This window comes from Myotis yumanensis, unplaced genomic scaffold, assembly GCF_028538775.1.
Source record: "Myotis yumanensis isolate MYYU_CA2020_CCGP unplaced genomic scaffold, mMyoYum1.0.hap1 SCAF_8, whole genome shotgun sequence".
NCBI lineage: Eukaryota > Metazoa > Chordata > Mammalia > Chiroptera > Vespertilionidae > Myotis > Myotis yumanensis.
This window is the reverse complement of record NW_027223759.1, coordinates 64,062,322-64,083,582: the sequence shown is the minus strand read 5'-3', so window position 1 is coordinate 64,083,582 and position 21,261 is coordinate 64,062,322. Positions and strand designations below refer to the sequence as shown.

General features: G+C 40.9%; 1 protein-coding gene across 4 annotated transcripts in view; it reads left to right on the top strand.

Annotated features, from left to right (window-relative positions):
* Positions 1 to 21,261, top strand: part of MBD5 (methyl-CpG binding domain protein 5) — a 397,266-nt gene that overhangs the window by 134,969 nt on the left and 241,036 nt on the right. For all 4 annotated transcript variants that reach the window (XM_070423045.1, XM_070423046.1, XM_070423044.1 and 1 more), the window contains exon 2: positions 256 to 349. The gene's annotated coding sequence lies outside the window, so the exon portion shown is untranslated. The remainder of the gene's footprint in view (positions 1 to 255; positions 350 to 21,261) is intronic.

The window sequence follows — 21,261 nt, the reverse complement described above, 5'->3', positions numbered from 1 at the left end:
CTGTAGAAAGTGCTAAACTTAATGACATGGATTACAATATATGTTCCACAGAACTTTGATTCTTCTAATGTGAAAATTTCATCATTATTACAGTTTATTTACATAAAACACATCCTTTGTTATACACCTTCCTTTGTTCAAACTCATTAGAGAAAGTCAGAAAGAATAATTTCAAGATCTACTTTTACAGTTAAAATAAATGAGACCATATGTATAAACTCAAATTTATGATATTTTCTTATGTTTCTCTTTTAGATGTTTATTGAGAATATCAGTTTCTGCATGTGGGCAGTAGATATTGAAGGTTATATGGTTTACAGAAAACATCTTTAAAAGATAAACACTCAAGGTAAGTAATAAATAACTATAGCCTCATAAATAATCTCATTTAAATGGTTAAGGTTGCCAGATTATAATTTGACTTGCTAAACTTGCTTACTTTTTATTACTGGCCCTGTCTAAATGACCTGACAACCACTTTTATTCGTATTCAGACACACATTTTTATGCCCTAACACCATCTTGACAGGAAGTATCAGATTTTATTTACCACAGGCAGTTGATAAAATTGGTACATTATTATGGAAGAGAGCAAATCCATTAAAAAGAATGAAGAAGTAGCTTCTATCAGCTGTGTGAGCACAACTCAGTCCATAGAGTTATACTTGAAACAGTAATTAAACAAAAACTACTATTCACTGCACTTTTTAAAATGTATTCATTAATCTGTTCTTTAACCATGTTAAGAACTTGTTCTTTAACCCTCCAAAAACCCTGTCATAGTTTCAAATACAGTATTGCCTCTGAATACCAAATCTCTTGTCACTATTTCTTGTGTCCCCAAAGATTTGTCTTGAATGAGCATATCCTTTTACTTAGTATGTTCTGTTCATGCCTCCGGTAATAACATGCTTGCATTACTAAGCAAATTTTTAAAAACATTTTGGTAAAATTTTGAGTGACATATGAAGGGTACAAAATATAAATAATGTTGCAGTCAGATGGGCACAATGGAACCTTGGAGAGTACATGCTCTGTAAATGGGGCACCTCTATTCAACTCTATAATTCTTTCTCAGTGGAAATAAGAGACCAGTCAAGTCATATTTTATGATTTTTTTGAAAGAAACCAGAAATACAGATTTTGAAAAGTTCTAATTTTTCAATATCAGCATAACATTTGGCAGTGAAAAATCCACATTTGCCACTGTGTGAGCCAAATAAAACAGTTTATAGCCTTTGATAGGGGAATTTTTTTTTCCTTTTTTCTGTTTCTTTATTCTTTTAGAATGCAAGTACTTAGAATCTATTTTTTCTCCCTAATTTGTAGTTAGCAGCTTAGCGATTTTGCTAGTTTTCTGTGATGACTATTATTGTCAGAAATGACTTCTCTTGAAAATATAAATGATATAAATATTACTTATTTTTAATTCATTTGTACAGTTATATATGGTGAGTTGGTTACTTGGACAGCTATTCAGTTGTTTCCTGAATAATAATAATTACACAGTTATTTTTATAGTTTGTTCATCTCCACAGTCTAAAATGGAGCCTTCTGATTTAGGGAAAAAAAATGGTATCATTTTTTTCTTTAATGGACCTTCTGCATAGAAAACAGAGTAAATCATTTTCCTCAGTCCATGGCACACTGTCATCACTGGTCCATACAAAGCACTTATTTATATTTTTTATTTATTTTCTTTTTTAAAAAAATATGTTTTCATTGAAATTAGAGAGAGAGGAAGGGAGAAGAATAGAGAGATAGAAACATTGATAAGAAAGAAACATTGATCTACTACCTCCTGCATGCCCCCTACCGAAGATTGAGCCTGCAACCCCAGCATGTGCCCTGACCTAGAATAGGTGACCTCTTGGTTCATGGGTTGATGCTCAACCACTGAGCCACACCAGCCAGGCCTAATGTAACTGGTTTTTAGGGTCTTTTAGAATCTTTAGAATATATGAAGCAAAAAGCAGTATAGTTGCCGAAACCGGTTTGGCTCAGTGGATAGAGCGTCGGACTGCGGACTGAAAGGTCCCAGGTTCGATTCCGGTCAAGGGCATGTACCTGGGTTGCAGGCACATCCCCAGTGGGAGATGTGCAGGAGGCAGCTGATCGATGTCTCTCTCATCGATGTTTCTAACTCTCTATCTCTCTTCCTTCCTCTCTGTAAAAATCAATAAAATATATTTAAAAAAAAAAAAAAAAAAAAAGCAGTAGAGTTGCAAGGAGAAATAGACAAATCCACAGTTATAATTAGGTATTTCAACTTTCCATTCTCAACAATTGTTCAAAAATGTAGGCAAAAATCAGTTAGTAAACAAACCTTGAACACCTATAAAATCCAACCTTACCTAATTGCCATTTATAGAACATATATTCAATAACAGCAGAATATACATTCTTTAACACTGTGGGAACATTCTCCATGATAGACCATATGCTGGGTCATAACACAAGTCCCAGTAATTTTAAAAGATTGAAGTCATCCAGAGTAGGTTCTCTGTAGAATTAAGTATCAAACTAAAAAAATAATAATGTGAAAAAAAGTCCCAAATATTTGGAAATTAAGCACTATACTTCTAAATAACCTATGAGTCAATTAGAAATCATAAGGGACATTGGAAAATATTTTAAACTGAATGATAAAACACAACATATCAAAATTTGTGGAATGTATGTTAAGCAGTGCTAAGACAGAAATTTATCATTTTAAGAGAAGGAGAAGCAAATCCATTAGTGACTAGAAACAAGGAAATAATATAAAAGCAGAAATCAGTATTTAGGAAATACCAAAAGATAGAGAAAATCAGTGAAAGCAAAAGGTGGTTGTTTGAAAATACCAATAAAATTGGTAAATCTCTTGCTAGACTGATCAAGGACAGGAGAGAGAGAGAGAGAGAGAGAGAGAGAGAGAGAGAGAGAGAGACCATTAAAATAGCCAGTGAGGAGTCTTGATGATGACAGCCTTTAACTTCTTGAATCACCTTATTGAAATATGACCTGGCTGCTATCCCGTATCTCTAATGGACAGGTATCATTCTCGGATCTGTCTTCTTAATCTTTTATGGGATTTCCTTTTTCTCTTCCTGTTGCTTAAACCTTTTCTTAAGGTTTTGCTTTCTCATTTTTGTGGAGCCAGCCCAGCCCTCTGGGGGATTCTTGAGAAAGGATGTATAGGAAATAATTTTTCATTCTCACTGAGATTTACATTTCTATGAACGTTAGATCTTTTCACTTTGCCTTCATTTATGTTGCCTTAAGGTAATTAGGAATAGCTATTTAAAAATGTGTTTGCACCACCATTAAAAAATACTTTCTCTCTGCTTTATATAGTCCCTGTATCTACATGAGGAAAACATTCTGAAAAAGGCTTTCATAAGAAAGAAAATTCAAGAAGGCATTGTTATTAAAAGAATCAATCCCCTTAGATAAGTTTATTACCCAGCATTGTGTTTAGCAAAAAAAAAAATATATATGTATTTATTTGTGTAGATTCCTTGTAAGTCACATTAAGATTTCTTTCATCACTAATATTAGCAAGATTTAGTATCAAGAAAACTTGGTGTTTCTTTTGAAATGCAATGAGGTAGATAGTCTGGTAACCGAAGTGGTCAATGGGACATATGTGAGCAGAGTAAGCTCTGGGTCCTATTGTTGTTTCATATAAATATGAATGGCTTTGCCTCATTGAGCTGCAGTAATTGGGACTACTTCACTGTGTCAAACAAAGGAGATTTTTTTCCTTGGCCAAATGGTGCATGTGTGAAAAAAATATAGATATGTATATATTTTATATATATATATATATATATATATATAACTAGCCCGGTGCATAAAATTCGTGCATGGGTAGGGTCCCTAGGCCTGGCAGACGATCAGGGCCCATCAGGGCCTGAAGGCCCTGGTGGGGTCGGGAGAGGAGGTGACGGTGGCTGGGCCGGGTGCGAAAGGAACAGATGCCAGATGCTGATGCTGCCCTCAGTGCCCCACCACCCCATGGTTCCCTGCCACCCCTCCTTCCCTTAGTGCCATGCTGCCACTGGGGGCCCACTGGCTGGGGGAGGGGAGGGGGAGTGGCCAGGGAAGGTTTCCTTCCCCAGTTTGGAACATGCAGGAGGCAGCCAATCAATGATTCTCTATCATCATTGATATTTCTATCTCTATTTCCCTCTCCGAAATCAATCAGATATATATTTTTAAAATGCAAGGTTTTTAGAGGAAAGGTAGGGCAAGGGAGCTATTGACAGGGGGGCATTTGATATCTTGCTCACATTTCAGATAGGAGAATGTAAGGTGGCCCTCAGGGGGTGACAGATGAGGAGTGGCAGTGGGTAGAGCAGGGCCCTGCGGGATGAGGAACACGCTGTAATGACTGGGAATGTCTATGATAGTGACACCGAGTGTGTATTAGGGCTATCGCTGGGATCATTCATCCCCAAGAGGTGTTGATTCTGGACGGGAGGAGAAACATGGAGATCAGCAGGCCTTTTTTAGCCTAGAAGGTGATGCGGGCAGCAGAAGCAGGCTGCCCTGCTTCCCTACAAATGTAAACACTTAGTGTAACTGCACATGGACATCAGTCACGCAGCCAAATCAATGCCCAGCCAGCGCTGGTGGCTGTGTCCTGCCACTCTGTGGTTTAACTGCGGTGCTATTGGCTGGTGCGGGGAGGGGGGGCGAAGCCACGCCCCCAAGCACATGTAGTATGCAAAGGGGTGGGCAGGAAGCCAGAAGCTGAAAGCTGGAGCTGAGGTGTCCTGGCAGCACTGCATCTGCCATGGAGCTGGACGGGGAGGAGCTATTGTTGCGACCGGCTTTGGAGTCGGAGGGGCTGCACTTCCTGCACGTCACCAGTGAGTCCCTGCGAGCCTGTGGCACGCCAGCCAGGCCAGGTGGGGCCTGGGGAGGCCTTTCCCTCCTGGCACAGTTCTTCCCATGGTGGTAGTATCGGCCACTTTTTTTTCAATTTATTTATTTTTGTTGGAAAGGAAGCTCTGAGCTTGCAGTTCCTGGGATCCCTGGACCATAGCATGCATCTCCAGGCCTCACTGCGCCCCCCTCCCCCTCCTGCTGCGTTGAGCGTCTGGCCCCTAGTGGTCAGTGCACATCATAATGACTAGTTCACCTGTCATTCTGGTCGTTACACCCTTATGGTCGCTGGGCTTTTATTATATAGGATAGAGGCCCGGTGCACAAAAATTTGTGCACTGGCGGTGGGGGGGCGTGTCCCTCAGCCCCACTTGTGCCCTCTCACAGTCTGGGACCCCTCGGGAGATAACGACCTGCTGCCTTAGGCCTGCTCCCGGGTGGTAGAGGGCAGGCCCAATCCCTAGCTGCAGCCCCTGGTTGGGCTCAGAGCAGGGCTGATTGGGGCTTTGGGGCGCCGCCCCCCGTCATGCACAGAGCAGGGCGGATCGGGAGGTTGCGATGCCATCCTCAGTCACGCTCAGGGTAGGGCTGATTGGGGGGTTGGCGCATCGCCTCCTGTCACACTCAAGGCAGGGTTGATGGGGAGGTTGCGGCGCCACCCCCTGTCACACACAGAGCACGGCCCATCAGGGGGTGGGGGCGCTGCCCCTTGTCACGCACAGAGCAGGGCCCATCAGTGGGGTTGGGGCTCCGTACCCTGTCATGCACAGAGCAGGGCCAATCAGGGAGTTGGGGAGCTCCCCCCTGACACACACAGAGCAGGGTCCATCAGTGGGGTTGGGGCTCTATACCCTCTCACGCACAGAGCAGGGCCCATCAGGGGGTTGGGGAGCTCCCCCCTGTCACGCACAGAGTAGGGCCGATTGGGAGTTGGGGCGCCGCGGCTGTCACACTCAGGGCAGGGCCGATGAGGAGGTTGTGGCTCTACCCCGTCACACATAGAGCAGGGCCCACGGGGGGGTTGGGGTGCCGCACCCTGTCACACACAGAGCAGGGCTGGTCAGGGTGTTGGGGAGCTCCCCACTGTCACGCACAGAGTAGGGCCGATAGGGGAGTTGGGGCACCGCCCCGTCACAGACAGAGCAGGGCAGATCAGGGCGTTGGGGCGCCGCACCCTGTCACAGAGCCGCAGGGTGATCAGGGGTTTGGGGAGCTCTCCCCTATCAGGCACAGAGCAGGGCTGATCAGGGGGTTGGGGCGCCTTCCCCTGTCACAAACAGAGCAGGGTGGATAGATAGGTTGTGGCCCCACCCCCTGTCACACAGAGAGCCGCAGGGCGATCAGGGGGTTTGGGCGCTGCCCCCGTCACACTGCTTCAGGGGCCAGGAGGCCTTGCGGCTCCGCTGATCCCGGGGCGTGTGGCCTCGCGGCTCCGCTGATCCTGGTGCTGGGAGGCATATTACCCTTTTACTATATAGGATAGAGGCCTGGTGCACTGGTGGGGGCCGGCTGGTTTGCCCTGAAGGGTGTCCTGGATCAGGGTGAGGGTCCCCACTGGGGTGCCTGGACAGCCTGGATGGGGGGATGATGGCTGTTTGCAGCTGGTCACACACCCTTCAGGGTGGGGGTCCCCACTGGGGTGCCTGGCCAGTCTGGGTGAGGGGCTGAGGGCCGTTTTCAGGCTGGCGGGTGACTGAAGCTCCCAACCTCTCCTTTTTTTCTTTTTTTTTTATTCTGGGATTGATTTACCTTCTATGGCTGTCACTGGAGCTGAGAGCCCGCTTTAGATCTGAGGCTCGGCTCCAGCTGTGAGACCTAGGCTGCTGAAAGCAGTATCTGCATTTGTTGGATTCTATAATTGAAACACTGTTTCAGCTCCAGCTCGGCTGGCTGGCTGAAAGCATGGGTTTTGTTTAGCTTCTATATTTGCAACATTGTTTCTTAGACTGCAGCTCAGAGGCCGGCAGCGGCAGGCGGGGAACCTTGGCTTCCTCCTTCACTGGAGCAAGCAAACCTCCTGTTCGCTTCAGCTGCCTGGCTGCCGGCTGCCATCTTGGCTGGCAGTCAATTTGCATATCTCGCTGATTAGCCAATGGGAAGGGTAGCAAAGTTACGGTTAATTACCATGTTTCTCTATTATTAGATAGGATATCTACATATATAAAAGCCAAGCTACTGGAACACCAGAACGACCGGAATAACCGGTTGCTTTGACATGTACTTCGGCCCTGATCAGCCCCTTTACCCTGATCAGGGGTGGGGCTGACTGGCCAACCACCCACAGCCCCTCCCCCTGGCTGGCCTGGACACGATTGGGGACAATTGGAGCACGCTGGCCTGGACACGATTGGGGCCAATTGGAGCAGGCTGGCCAGAACCCACCCATGCATGAATTCGTGCACCAGGCCTCTGATATTTTATATATAGCTTTTGAAGTACCTCCATCAACATTTACCAAACTTTAGAAATTAAAAGTTATTACATGAAAAAAATGTGACAGATTATATTTGGCAAAACTGGCCAAAGACATATTTCTATTCTCACATACTCTTCCAAAATCTTTTTACTCTGTCAACAGGAAGCATAATCTCTTTCCCTTTTCCCTGAAATCTGGCTGCCTTAATGAGTAGTGGAAGTGACACTAGATATCTTCAGAAACTTAGTCATTAAAGATACAAGGGCTCTATATGAATCTCTCTCTCTTGAGATGCTTGCCCTTAGAACTCAAACCCCCATATTTTGAGGAAGGCCAGGCAAAATGAGGAGGCTACCACCACACCAGGCATGTGACTGAGCAATTTTCTGATAATTCCAGTCCAAGGCCTTCAAGTTGCCCCAGCTTGCACCAAGTAGAGCAGAGGCTAGCTATCTCTTCTGAACTCTGCCTGAACCTGTGGTGTTTGCTATGTAGCAATAAATAGCTGGTACCAAAAGGTTCTGTTTTAAAGTAAGTTTGGAAAATACTTATTGAACAGCGTAAGAAATTTCTCTGCTATGGGAAAGCCTTCAGTATGCTAATATGTGATGCTTTCCAAGCAGATCATAGTTACTCTCCAAGAAGATCATAGATAGCATATGTGTTTTGCATAGAGCATCTCATGTGTCATCATTTGAGAATATTTCTCCAAAGTCATCATTTTAATGCCTATGTATTCTATTAATAAACCATCATGCTCCTCTTCATTCTTCTGTGCTTGAGCATTTAGGTTATTTACAACATTTTGCTATTACATGTGTTTTGGTAAAAAAAAAATTTCTTTCTCTTTTAGTTATTTCCATAGACTCTAGTCTTTGGAGTACAATTACTATGCTATGGCATCTACAATTTCTAATGACTGCCTACATTAAATTCTAAGAAATTAAAGCATTTTACATTATCATAATCAATAAAATTGTGTCTTTTTTTTCAAATACTTCATAGGTTTTAACATTTTTCTTTTTTTTTACTGCCAAAATGTAAAGTCGCAATACACAGTTGTTTGAGTTTGTATTTCTATAATTTATGCCAAGAATGAACAATGCCGAATCTTTTTAATTGGCCTTTTTTTTTTTTTAATGTATTGTTTCCTCCATGTTTAGCACTACATTTGCCTGGGTCCTCATGGTCTCATGACAGCTCCACCATTAAATACCTAGTTTGTTTCTCAATGTCTCTGTGCTTGGCCTCCTCATCCTTAAATTGAGAAACTGAATATTACCTATCTCGAGTTGATCTCTTGCCTTTGAGATAGCATGGAGGGACTGGGAGAGTATTATACTAAGCGAAATAAGCCAGTGAGAGAAAGACAAGTATCACATGATCTCACTTATATGTGGAATCTAATAAACAAAATAAACTGATGAACAAAATAGATCCAGAGTCATGAAAGTGTGAAACACACTGAGGAATCTCAGAAGGAAGGGGAAAAGGTGGAGGGGGGAGGGGTAAAGCAAAGAACTTACATGCATATATGCATTACCCATGGACACAGACTATAGTTCTGTGAAGGTCTTGGGGTGGGGACCAATGCAGGGTGGAGGGAGCCAATGGGGGGAAAAAGGGGATAGCTTATCTGTAATACTTTCAACAATAAAGATAAGTTTTTAAAAAATAAGTAAACAAAATCTATCTATATATAATCTATATATATAAAAGGCTAATATGCTAAGTGTCCAACTGTCCAACTGGTCTCTATGACCCACACTGACCACCAGGGGGCAGATGCTGAACACAGGAGCTGCCATGACACGCACTGGCCATTTACAGAGAAAGAGCACCGCGGACCTGGTGCCCACAAAGCAACACTCAGCTTCCCCCAACTGGGACAAAGGCCCCGCCACCACCCCGGAGCCACAGCCCACCAAATCCTAGCCAATGCTGCCGAGACCCCATGGTACAAAATGCGGCCCACAGCCCAGCCCAGCCTGTAAATGATGGTTGTGGGTGCTGGGTAATGACATCACATAGCAATACCCAGCTTCCTCTCTCTAGAGACTAGCCTCCTTGGAGTTCCTTCATCCCAGGAACACGACTTGCTTTATAGCCAGGTGCAAACATTTCACACTTTAACCAAATGTCTGTGAAGCATTTTCCCGTGCCTCATATCATTTGTTCCTCACAGAAGTCCTGGAGTAGGTAGATAGGAGACTAGATGGAATTCTATTTTCTTTTCATTAGCTGGAAAATGGAGGTTTAGAAAGTTTAGAAACTTGATCCGACTGAAAAGTAAGAAATGGTGGAACTTTAAAATGACTTCAGATTTTCTCAATGCACAGAATAGAGTCAAACACTGCTGCAGTTAATTATTTTACCCTTTGTTCTCCCTGTGTGATCTACAATAATAATCTGCTTCATGTTGATATTTACTGCTGTGTTGCTGACAATTACCTGAAAGAGAAGTTGGGGTGCTTCACTGGGCTGGAAAAAGTGTAGCTACATTAGAAAGCAGGTCTAATTAAGCAAGTTTATCTATATATATAAAGCTCTCACTGGCGCCAATTGCACACATGTGTTTCCACCTGTCATTGTCAATCGTGAATTTGGTTGACACTTATCTTATAGAGAAAAGGCGAATAGCGATATCAAAATATTTCTTCTAATTAATTTGCTTTCAATGTGCACAAATTCGTTCACTGGGCCACTAGTAATGCACATACAGCACTTGACTGGGTGTTTTATATTTTATTTGAAACACTCAATGCTGAGTAAGTTTAGATTTTCTCATACAGAGAAGTTGTAATGATTTCATGTTTTTGTCATTTCATCATATATATTTGACATAAGAACTTTATTATATTTATTTCATGATCATTTTCTTTTTTTAATCTTTTGATTTTGTTGTATACAGTTTTTTAAAGTTTTAAAATTTTTTCTACTGTTTAATAGTAAAATTACCTTCCAGCTACTGATAGAATTAATACGTTCTTCTATGATTTTATGTTTTCTTTCAAGAAAGCACTATGCTATGAACTATATTAGATGCAGGATCATAACAAGACATGGTGCCTATCAACTAGCTTCTAATTTAGTCAGAGGACTGTATCAGTCACAGGTCAGTAAGGAATATATATGTGCATGAATGGGTGTGTTTGTGGGCGTGCAAGGGTGCTCACACACATACTTGTGTGTAACGACATTCATTTCAAGAAATTAGCTTTACAGTTGTAGTCTCTCAAGTATGAAATTTGTAGGGCAGGCTGGCAGACTGAAACTCAGGCTGGCGCTGATGCTTCAGCCCTGAGGCAGAATTTCTTCAGGAAAATCTCAGCTTTGCTCTTAAGCCTTTTCAACTGATTGGATGAGGCTAACCCAGATTATGAAAGATAATCTTTTTTATTTAAAGTCAACCGATTGTAGATGTTATCAGCTGTTTGAAAAATTCTATGAAATACATTCACAGCAACACCTAAATTAGTGCTTAACTAAATAACTGTAATACAGCCTACCTAAGGTGAATCAGAAAACTAGCCATTGCAAAGGAAAATAGTGGGACAGGCTATTGATGGTGATTTTCACATTAATACATTAAATCATTTCAATGCCTTTAGTTGTGACACTTAAGAAAAAATCATATAAAATAAATGGACTACTATGTTAAAAGTGGAAAGGTTTGCCCTAGCCGGTTTGGCTCAGCGGATAGAGTATCATGTTTATTATTAGTACTAGAGGCCCGGTGCACAAAAATTTGTGCACTTGGGGGGCAAGGGGGGGGGTCCCTCAGCCTGGCCTGTGCCCTCTTGCAGTCTGGGACCCCTCGGGAGATAACGACCTGCTGGCTTAGGCCTGCTCTTGGGTGGCAGAGGGCAGGCCCAATCCCTAAGTGCAGCCCCTGGTCGGGCTCAGAGCAGGGCTGATTGGGGAGTTGGGGCGCCGCCCCGTCATGCACAGAGCAGGGCGGATTGGGAGGTTGTGATGCCACCCTCAGTCACGCTCAGGGTAGGGCTGATTGGGGGGTTGGGGCACCGCCCCCTGTCACACTTAAGGCAGGGTCGATGGGGAGGTTGTGGTGCCACCCCCTGTCACGCACAGAGCAGGGCCAATCAGGAGGTTGGGGCACTGCCCCCCCTTACCCCCCCCCCCCCATCACGCACAGAGCAGGGCCCATCAGGGGGTTGGGGAACTCCCCCCTGTCACGCACAGAGTAGGGCCAATAGGGGAGTTGGGGCACCGCCCCCTGTCACACACAGCAGGGTGGATCAGGGGGTTGGGGCGCCACCACTGTCACACTCAGGGCAGGGCCGATGGGGAGGTTATGGCTCTACCCCGTCACACACAGAGCAGGGCCCGTGGAGGGGGGGGGGCGGGTTTGGGCGCCGCACCCTGTCACACCCAGCGCAGGGCCAATCAGGAGGTTGGGGCTCCACCCCCTGTCACTCACAGAGCCGCAGGGCAATCAGGGGGTTTGGGCGCTGCCCCCTGTCACGCTGATCTGGTGCCAGGAGGCCTCACTGCTCCGTTGATCCCGGTGCTGGGAGGCATATTACCCTTTTACTATATAGGATAGAGGCCTGGGGGCCGGCTGGTTTTCCCTGAAGGGTGTCCTGGATCAGGGTGGGGGTCCCCACTGGGGTGCCTGGCCAGCCTGGATGAGGGGCTGAGGGCTGTTTGCATCTGGTCACACACCCTTCAGGGTGGGGGTCCCCACTGGGGTGCCTGGACAGCCTGGATGAGATGATGGCTGTTTGCATCTGGTCACACACCCTTCAGGGTGGGGGTCCCCACTGGGGTGCCTGGTCAGTCTGGGTGAGGGGCTGAGGGCTGCTTTCAGGCTGGCGGTTTTGACTGCTTTCAGGCTGGCGGGAAGCTCCCAACCACTCCTTTTTTTCTTTTTTTTTTTCTTCTGGGCCAGCTTTAGCTCTGGCTCTAGCTCTGAGGCTTCCACTGCTGGTTTGTTTGCCGTTCTATAATCGAAACAATGTATAACTTCAGCTCTGAGATCCAGCCGGCTATATTTGTTAGAATGTTTCAAACTGCCAGCTCAGAGGCCTGCAAGTCAGGCGGGGAACGTTGCAGTCTGCAGTCACTGGAGCAAGGAAGCCTCCCTGCTCGCTTCAGTGCATGGCTGCCGGCCGCCATCTTGGCTGACAGTTAATTTGCATAAGGATACGCTGATTAGCCAATGGGAAGGGTAGCGGTCATACGCCAATTACCATGTTTCTCTTTTATTAGTGTAGATAGGTTCTATGGATTTCTTTATTGATACATTTTTCTGTAACATTTCTGAATATTATACAAAAAAATCAAGAAAAGATAATCATATGCAGAATACAAAGTATGATTAAATGAGTTTGTTATCAGTGGAAGTGGAGTGCTTCGGATGCTGCAAGGAAAAGGATTTCCTGAGGCCCTCAGGGGAGGATGAGGTTTCATGGAAAGCTTTATTGATGTGTAAATTTAAGGGGGTTCCCCTGCAAGGTCCCCTTTCTATCCATCCCACCATGGAAAAAGACATGTTCTACATGTACTCAAGAGCTCTGAAAATACTTAGCACATCATAAATAAAATCTTTAAAGGCACGAACTTCTAAAGAAGTCTTTAGATGTAACTAGTTTGTTGTCATATGTTTTGTTTTCCCTAATAGAGGCAATTTTTAAAAGCTACTTTAAAACTTTTTTTTTATGTCACTTCCCTGCTCAAAATTCTTCTATGTATTTTGATCACATTTGGAGTAAAAGTCCATGTCCTACCATGACCTGGGAGATCTGAACCCTACTCAATCTATTTCCTATCACTCTCCTCCTTCCCTTTGCTCTATCCACTCTGGCCTTCTTGATGCTTAAAAACAGACCAGCTCTTTCAGCTCCTGGGCCTTTGCACTTGCCCATTCCTCCTAACCTTACCAGGAATGTCAGTATGTCACAGATGGAAGCAAGCACAGCATTAAGTGCCATGCCAATCCAAGAAATGTATGTATTCACTGAACCTGCCTTACTGACATCCTGTGTTATATCATTAGGCAAACTTTAAAAATACAGTTTGGAAATCACTAGCCCAAGCTTAGGAATATATATATATATATATTTCAGAGAGGGAAAGAGAGAGATAGAAACATCAATGATGAGAGAAAATCATTTATCAGTTGCCTCCTTCACGCCCCCTATTGGGGATCGAACCTGCAACCCAGGCTTGTGCCTGACCAGAAATTTTTTTTACATGCAATAAACATTAATATTTCAAACATTTCAAAACATTTTTTAATATTGGAAATATTTATTCATTGATGTATTTAAAAAATACATTTATGTGCCCAGCCCATTTGGGTCAGTGGTTAGAGCATCAGCCTGCTGACTGAAGGGTCAGCAGGTTCGATTCCAAGTTAAGGGCAGGTACCTCAGCTGCAGGTTCCATCCCTGACCCCTGTTGGGGCCCGTACAGGAGGCAACCAGTTGATGTGTATCTCTCATATCAGTGTTTTTCTTTCTCTCTCTCCCCCTTCCCCTCTTCCCTTTCTTTCGCTCTCTCTCTAAAGATCAATGGAAAAAATGTCCTCAGATGAGGATTTTTAAAAAATCTTCAAAAAAAACAAAAACAAAAACAAAAAATATTTATGCACCGTTTGCTGGGGAGTATTGTGGGAGCTGTCATAAGCAGTGAAGGACACAAAGTCCCTGCCTCATGGCGCTTACTACCTATTGTGGGAGACAAACAATAAGCATGTAAATAATTAAATAATATAATTTCAAAAGGTGACATGGTCTATAAAGAAACACAAAATATAGTAAGTAGACAAGGGTAATGGAGAGCTTGGGAGTGTTATTTTAGATAAGGTGGTTACTGAAGACTTATCTGAGGAAATGATATTTAAACAGAAACCTCCTAAATAGTGTAGGAAGGAGCTGTGTCTGAAGGAGGAGGGGTCCTTGCAGCAAAATGGAACTGCAATTGAAAAGGCTGCTGGGTCAGCAAGAATTATGTGTTTGAGGCATAGCCAGAAAGTAAATGTGGAGAAACTATGGGTATGGAGAAAGTGAGAAAAACAGTGGTTTGAAATAAGGCTGAAGAGAGAGCAGGGCCAGATATGTAGGGCCTTAGAGGTCATATTGACGAATTTAAAATGTAGGTTTTATTTAACTGTGACAAGAAGCTATTGGTGGCGTTTTGAACATAGGATTGATGTGATTTATGAAATTTAAAACATTCAGAAAATATATTCAATGATAACTTAGTGTCTTGTTTGAAAAACAGTCATTTAAAAGTCATAAAATAACAGATTGACAATTTTTACTCCACATTTTTTAACAACTAGAAAAATCCAGAAATTAAATTAAAAGGCATTTAAAAATCTAAGAATTAATATTTAGTCACTATAACAAAGAAGATGCTGATTTTTTAATAGGCAGAGTGCTAACAATTCAATATGGAAAAGACAACTCATTTGTATAAAAGAGATGAAAATGCATTTTATCAAAAAAGAAATGCTAATGGCTAACAAATACAAGAGAACATTTCATTTCTCAATCTCTCCTTTGCTCTATGGTGACATATTTCTAGTGATCAGTTGCTGCCTGTTACTGTGTTTAGCTATTCTCTTCATCATCTTTTCGTAGAGTATCTTTGTTACCAGTGCTGTACTCTTTTCTTTGTTATTACTTATGACTGGAAATAATACTTTTTACCTGGCTAGCTATTTTTAAGAGGTGTGTGTGTGTGTGTGTGTGTGTGTGTGTGTGTGTGTGTGTGTGTTATGGGGAGACTGAAGGTAAGGAAGAGTACAGAGTATTGTTCCAGGTTTGCCAGTCTTCACAAAGTTGTTTCTCTGCTGCCATAGACACAAAATGCTTCCTATAGAAGTTGCTTGTCTGCGTATTCTTTGTGTAACCTCCCTCCCCCACCTTTTCTACTTTCTAAATCTGAGTCTAGTAGGTTCTGCTGACAACTCAGCTCACCTCTGTACCCATACCTGTGATTACAAAAAAGGCCTGTAGCAACTTAGGGTGTGTTATATACCTTCAGGGCATATTTTTTGCCCTGATTTTCTGGTATTCACACTGTGGGCTCTTTTACAGCTGCATTTCTCCGAGACTGCTTTTCTTCACTTACTCTCATGGAGCTCCTGCCAGGTTTCAGCTGCTTTTACTATTTTAAGTTTAAGGATTATATCTGAACCCTAATATTACTACAAATATATTGTATGTGTTTCTTCCTTTGGAGGGAAACACAACTGGGCAGATGGAAGGGCACAAACAGAAAGAGAAAAGAAAAAATAAATAAAGCCATCAGCTCTAGGAGCCAAATTCATGATCCAGAAAGAAAGAACTCTGGGAAAGACATAAAACAATGGAGAAGACAAATTATGAGTGGGCCAAAATTAGGAAAGAAGTATTTATTTCAAAGATAAAATTGGAAAGAGCTCAAGAGAGACTGGAAATTATGGAAAGGAACTTAAGGAATATAAAAGATAAAAATGAATGCAATAAACCAAAGAAAGAACAAAACAATTAGAAAAAAAAATTTTTTTAATATATTTTATTGATTTTTTACAGAGAGGAAGGAAGAAAGATAGAGAGTAAAAACATCGATGAGAGAGAAACATCGATCAGCTGCCTCCTGCACATCTCCCACTGGGAATGTGCCCGCAACCAAGGTACATGCCCTTGACTGGAATCGAACCTGGGACCTTTCAGTCTGCAGGCTGACGCTCTATCCACTGAGCCAAACCGTTTCGGCAAATTAGAAAATTTTTATGTATGTGTAAGATATATAAATTGAGATAGAGACACTATAAAAACTTAAAATAATATAAATAAATATTTAAAGATGAAATCTAATAACTTTTTGATAATACAGGAGACCTTTTGAATCTACATTTTAAAAGGACACTCCACGGGCCAAAAAAAATGAGTTTAGAACTGTCAATACTGAGGCATAGCCTCATGAAGTTACTGGATTTTTAAACATGAAAAAATAATGATTAACTCACACATAAGAGGGGGGAAATAGTCAGTCTCATCTCTGATTTATCCACATCAACATTTAGAGCCAGCTGACAATGGACTAACATCTGCAGGATCTTTTAGAAAAAATAGAGTTTTTAAAATAGTATTTTAAATTCAGTAAAGCTGTCTTCAGGCATAAAAACTTCAGACAGTTTTGAACTTAGAGAATATTGTTTCAGGTGTGCCCTTCTTGAAAAAAATTCCGAGAAAATTACTGCCATTCAGATGAAGATAACGGGAAACACCACCGATGGTTGAGCAGTGAGCATTGAGAGGATTTAGTTGTAAAACAAGATGAAAACAAATGTGGGAATTAGAATTAAAGAACAAAATGTGAATACTGTATTCCTAAAAATAGAAATTATACACTACCTGGACCTATTTTTCTCAGCCTTTTCACGAGATTTTTGTATTTGTAAGATTTTTTATATCCTCCTCTTTAATACTTAAAAGTCAAAAACTGTCAATTAAAGTTGCAAATAATAAAAATAACAAGCAAATTTAACAGGACTTAGAAAAACACTGAAAAATATTAACTGAAATATGATAAGGAAAGTAAGATCAGGAAAGAATAATAGAAAATATGCTAATATAATTGCTTATTGAAGCTAATATATATTGAATACAGAAATTTAAAAAAATTAAATTACATAATACGATTTATAAATACAAAGTTGCACAGAGTTATAAACACAGTTTCTGGAACAAAGATACATACAGAGAAACTACATATGGAGAAATATGAGATAAAACCTACTAGTAAAATATTTTCTTTTAAAAAAATCCAGAAAACAAGTTAAATTAATAACAGAATGAAGAATAATTCTATTAGATGCCCACTGTCAAAATTATCATTTAACATTGTATTGAAGGGGATCAATCAACAGAAAAATTAATGTAAATGGGCTTAACTCATGTGTTATTTATTAAAAGTGAATTTCCAACTAAATCACAGAGCAAATGTCTATTCTCTGATATATGCAAAAAACAGAACTAAAGTGTTTTAGAAATGTTGAAAACTAAAGGGTAAAAATTAAGCTAGATAAAGGCAAGCAATATACATCAGAACAAAGGAATCAGTCCCCATAAACATCAAATGAGATGAAAAGTTACTTTTATTGTTGACACTGTTACAGATGTTCCCCACTTCCTCTCTCCCCTCTCCCCAATCCTCGCCGCTCTCCCAGGCCTTTGCCGTGTTATTGTCTGTGTCCATGCCCTATGCGTATATGCGTATATGTCCTTTGGTTAATTACTTCTAGTTCCCCCTCCCCCTTTATGAGATCTGTTCCATGTATCCATGCCTCTGGTCCTATTTGTTTGTCAGTTTATTTCACTCATTAGATTGCACAAATAAGTGAGATCATGTAATATTTACCTTTCTCTGATGGGCTTATTTTGCTTGGCATAATAATCTCCAGGTCCATCTATGCTGTCGCAAAGAGTAAGACTTCCTTCTTTTTAATATTCCAAAAATTTATATGGAACCAAAAGACCCAAAATGGCCTCAGCATTCTTGAGAAAGAACAAACTTGGAGGGATTACAATACCAGATATCACACTATACTACAAAGCCATTGTAATCAAAACAGCCTCGTACTGGCACAAGAATGGGCATATAGATCAATGGAACAGAACAGAGAGCCCAGAAATCAACCTATGCCTTTATGGTCAAATAATGTTTAACAAAGGAGGCAAGAGCATTCAACAGAGTAAAGACAGTCTCTTCAATCAATGGTGTTGGGAAAACTGGACAGGTACATTCAAGAAAATGAAACCAGACCAGCAACTTACTGGTACATCATACACAGGAATAAACTAAAAATGGATTAAAGACTTAAATGTAAATTGGGAAACCATAAAAATCCTATAAGAAACATAAGCAGTATAATTTCAGATATCTTATGTAGCAGTATTTTTGCTGATACATATCCTAGGGCAAAGAAAAAATAAAGAAATGGGACTACATCAAACAAAAAGTTTCTGTACAGTAAAAGAAACCATCAATAAAATGAAAAGGGAACCGAATGAATGGGAGAACATATTTACCAATGACACATCTGATAAGGGGTTAATTTCCAAAATATATAAAGAAGTTATACAACTCAACACCAGAAAGACAAACAGTCCAATAAAAAATGGGCAAAGGACCTGAGTAGACACTTCTCCAAAGGGGACTTACAGATGGCCAATAGACATATGAAAATATGTTCAGCTTCGCTAATCATCAAAGAGATGCAAATAAAAACTGCAATAAGGTATTAGCTCACACCTGCCAGAATGGCTACCATCAACAAATCAATAAACGACAAGTTCTGGTGAGGATGTGGAGAAAAGGGAATCCTAGTACACTGCTGGTGGGAATGCAAACTGTTGTAGCCACTGTGACAAACAGTATGGAGTTTTCTCAAAAAATTAAATATGGAACTGCCATTTGACCCAATGATCCCACCTCTAGGAATATATCCTAAAAATCCTGAGATAGTCCAGGATTATCTCCCCATATTAGAAAGAATATATGCACCCATGCATTCATAGCAGCATTATTTACAATAGCTAAGATCTGGAAACAACCCAAGTGCCCATCGGTAGATCAGTGGATAAAAATAGCTATGGTACATTTATTCAGTGGAATACTATGCTGCTGTAAAAAAGATATTTTTAAATGTAAAAAGTGCAATTCATAATGAAGGTGTGGCAATTTTGGATATCTAAAAACCAAATAACATGCCACAATACTGATAAAGCTACAACAGTGCAGATACAAAGGAAAATAGTTAAAAACACACTAAACTTGGAACTTTTATTCTTCAATCATTTCAAAGCAGGTAAAGCAGGGTTGGGGGTAAGGGGAGAACGAGGAAACACTGAAAGCATTTGCTCAAAAGTCAGCAATATTGCAGAGATGCCCACTGCCATGACTATCATTTAACATTGTGGTGAAGGGAAGCAGATGAGAAAAATACTAGAAGTTCTTTAAAACATCAAAGAGGTAAAGTTAGAACCTCTGTGTGAGTAACATGATTATCTACCTGAAATCACCACCCAAAATAAAATTAACTAATTACTAAGAATAATGAGATAATTCATTTAGATATTGTGGCACAAGATTAATGTATCCCTATAGGTAACTTTCATATACTAGTATACCAGAATAACTATGAATTAAGCCCCAGTGCCATATAATGCATAGGCTGATTACGTGGGTATGTGCTGTAAGCCTAGTCATACTTTTTGTGTGTTAATTTGCTAAAGCTGCTGTATCAAATTACCATAGACTTGGTGACTTAATGCAACAGATATTTATTCTCTCAGTTCCAGATGCCAGAAGTTGTCACTAGGCCAAAATCAAGCTGTTGGCAGGGCCACTCGCCCTCTAAAGTCTCTGGGCGTTTGTGGAGAATCCTTTCCTCACCTCTTCCAGCTTCTGGTGGCTACCAGCATGCTTTGGCTATGGCCACATCACTTCAGTCTTAAGCTACATGGTCACATTGCCTCCTCCCCTTCTGTGTGTATCTGCTTTTTTCTTAGAAGACCCTTGTAATTGCATTTAGGGCTCACCTGGATAGTCCAAGATTATTTCCCCATTTAAAAATTCTAATCACATCTGGAAAGATCCATTTTCCTTATAAGGTAACATTTACAGATTCCAGGGATTAAGACATGACATCTTTGGGTGGTGACTTCATGTACTGTACTGTAATGTAATGTGTAATGAACTAACTTTCTATTAGAAAGTATCTAGAATGGTAGTAGCTCTGTACTATCCTTGAGAGAATCAGGAAACTACTATCCTTGAGATAATCAAGAAAATAGCCACAAATCATTTTTATAGAGTTTAATTCCCCAAGTATATAATGAATTAACTTCCTGGTACCATTCTTGGGATAATCAGAAAAGTACCAACCTTGGGGTGATTAAGAAAATAGTCACATATAAAAATTTTAGAGTTTAATTCTCTTACAGAACCCTCATTGAAAAATACTATCTTGGGGTGTGAAATGATAGAATAAACAGGATTATAAACTCTAGCAATAGACTTAATAAATGCAGGAATCTTGAAAATGATGAGGATGGCATCTCACAGTTGTGGGAAAAGGTGTGTTATTTAATGCATGTTATTGGGACAACTGCTTAGCTATCTGTAAAGACAAGTTGAATGCATACTCACATCATTCACCAAATATCTAGAAATAGACCAGAAACTTAAATGTAAACCCATAGAGGTACTCAAAAAAAACCACAAGATTTTTTTTTCCCTTCTGACTTTAGCATAGAAAATAACTTCAAAACAAAATCTAGTTATGGGCAAATGTTTAACAAAGGAGCCAAAAGCACACAATGGAGAAAAGAAAGCTTCTTTAATAAATGGTGCTGGGAAGGAATGAAAGTATATTACAGTTTGTCCCCATGTACAAAAATTAACTCAAACTGGATCAAAGGCCTAAATATAAGACCTGAAACAATAAATTACATGGAAGAAAACATAGGTACTAAACTGATGGACTTTGGTCTTTGAGAGTATTTTATGAATTTTACCTCAGGGGCAAGGAAAGTAAAGACAAAATAAATGAATGGGACTATATCAAACTAAAAAGTTTCTGCACAGCAAAAGAAACTGCCAACAAAACAAAAAGGCAACCAACTGAATGGGCGAAGATATTTGCAAACAACAGCTCTGACAAGATGTTAATATCCAGAATAGATAGAATTCACACAACTCAACACTAAATAAACAATTCAGTATAAAAAGGCCTAGGCCTGGTGGCTCAGTTGAGTGGAGCATTATCAATCAATGTTTCTGTCTCCTTCCTCTCTCTCTAAAAATCAATTAAAACAAAACAAAACAAAACATATCCTCAGTTGAGGATTAAACAAAAAACAATTTTTTAATGGGCTGAGGACCTGAACAGACAATTCTCCAAAGGAGACGTACAAATGGCCAATAGATATATGAAAAAATGCTCAATTTCA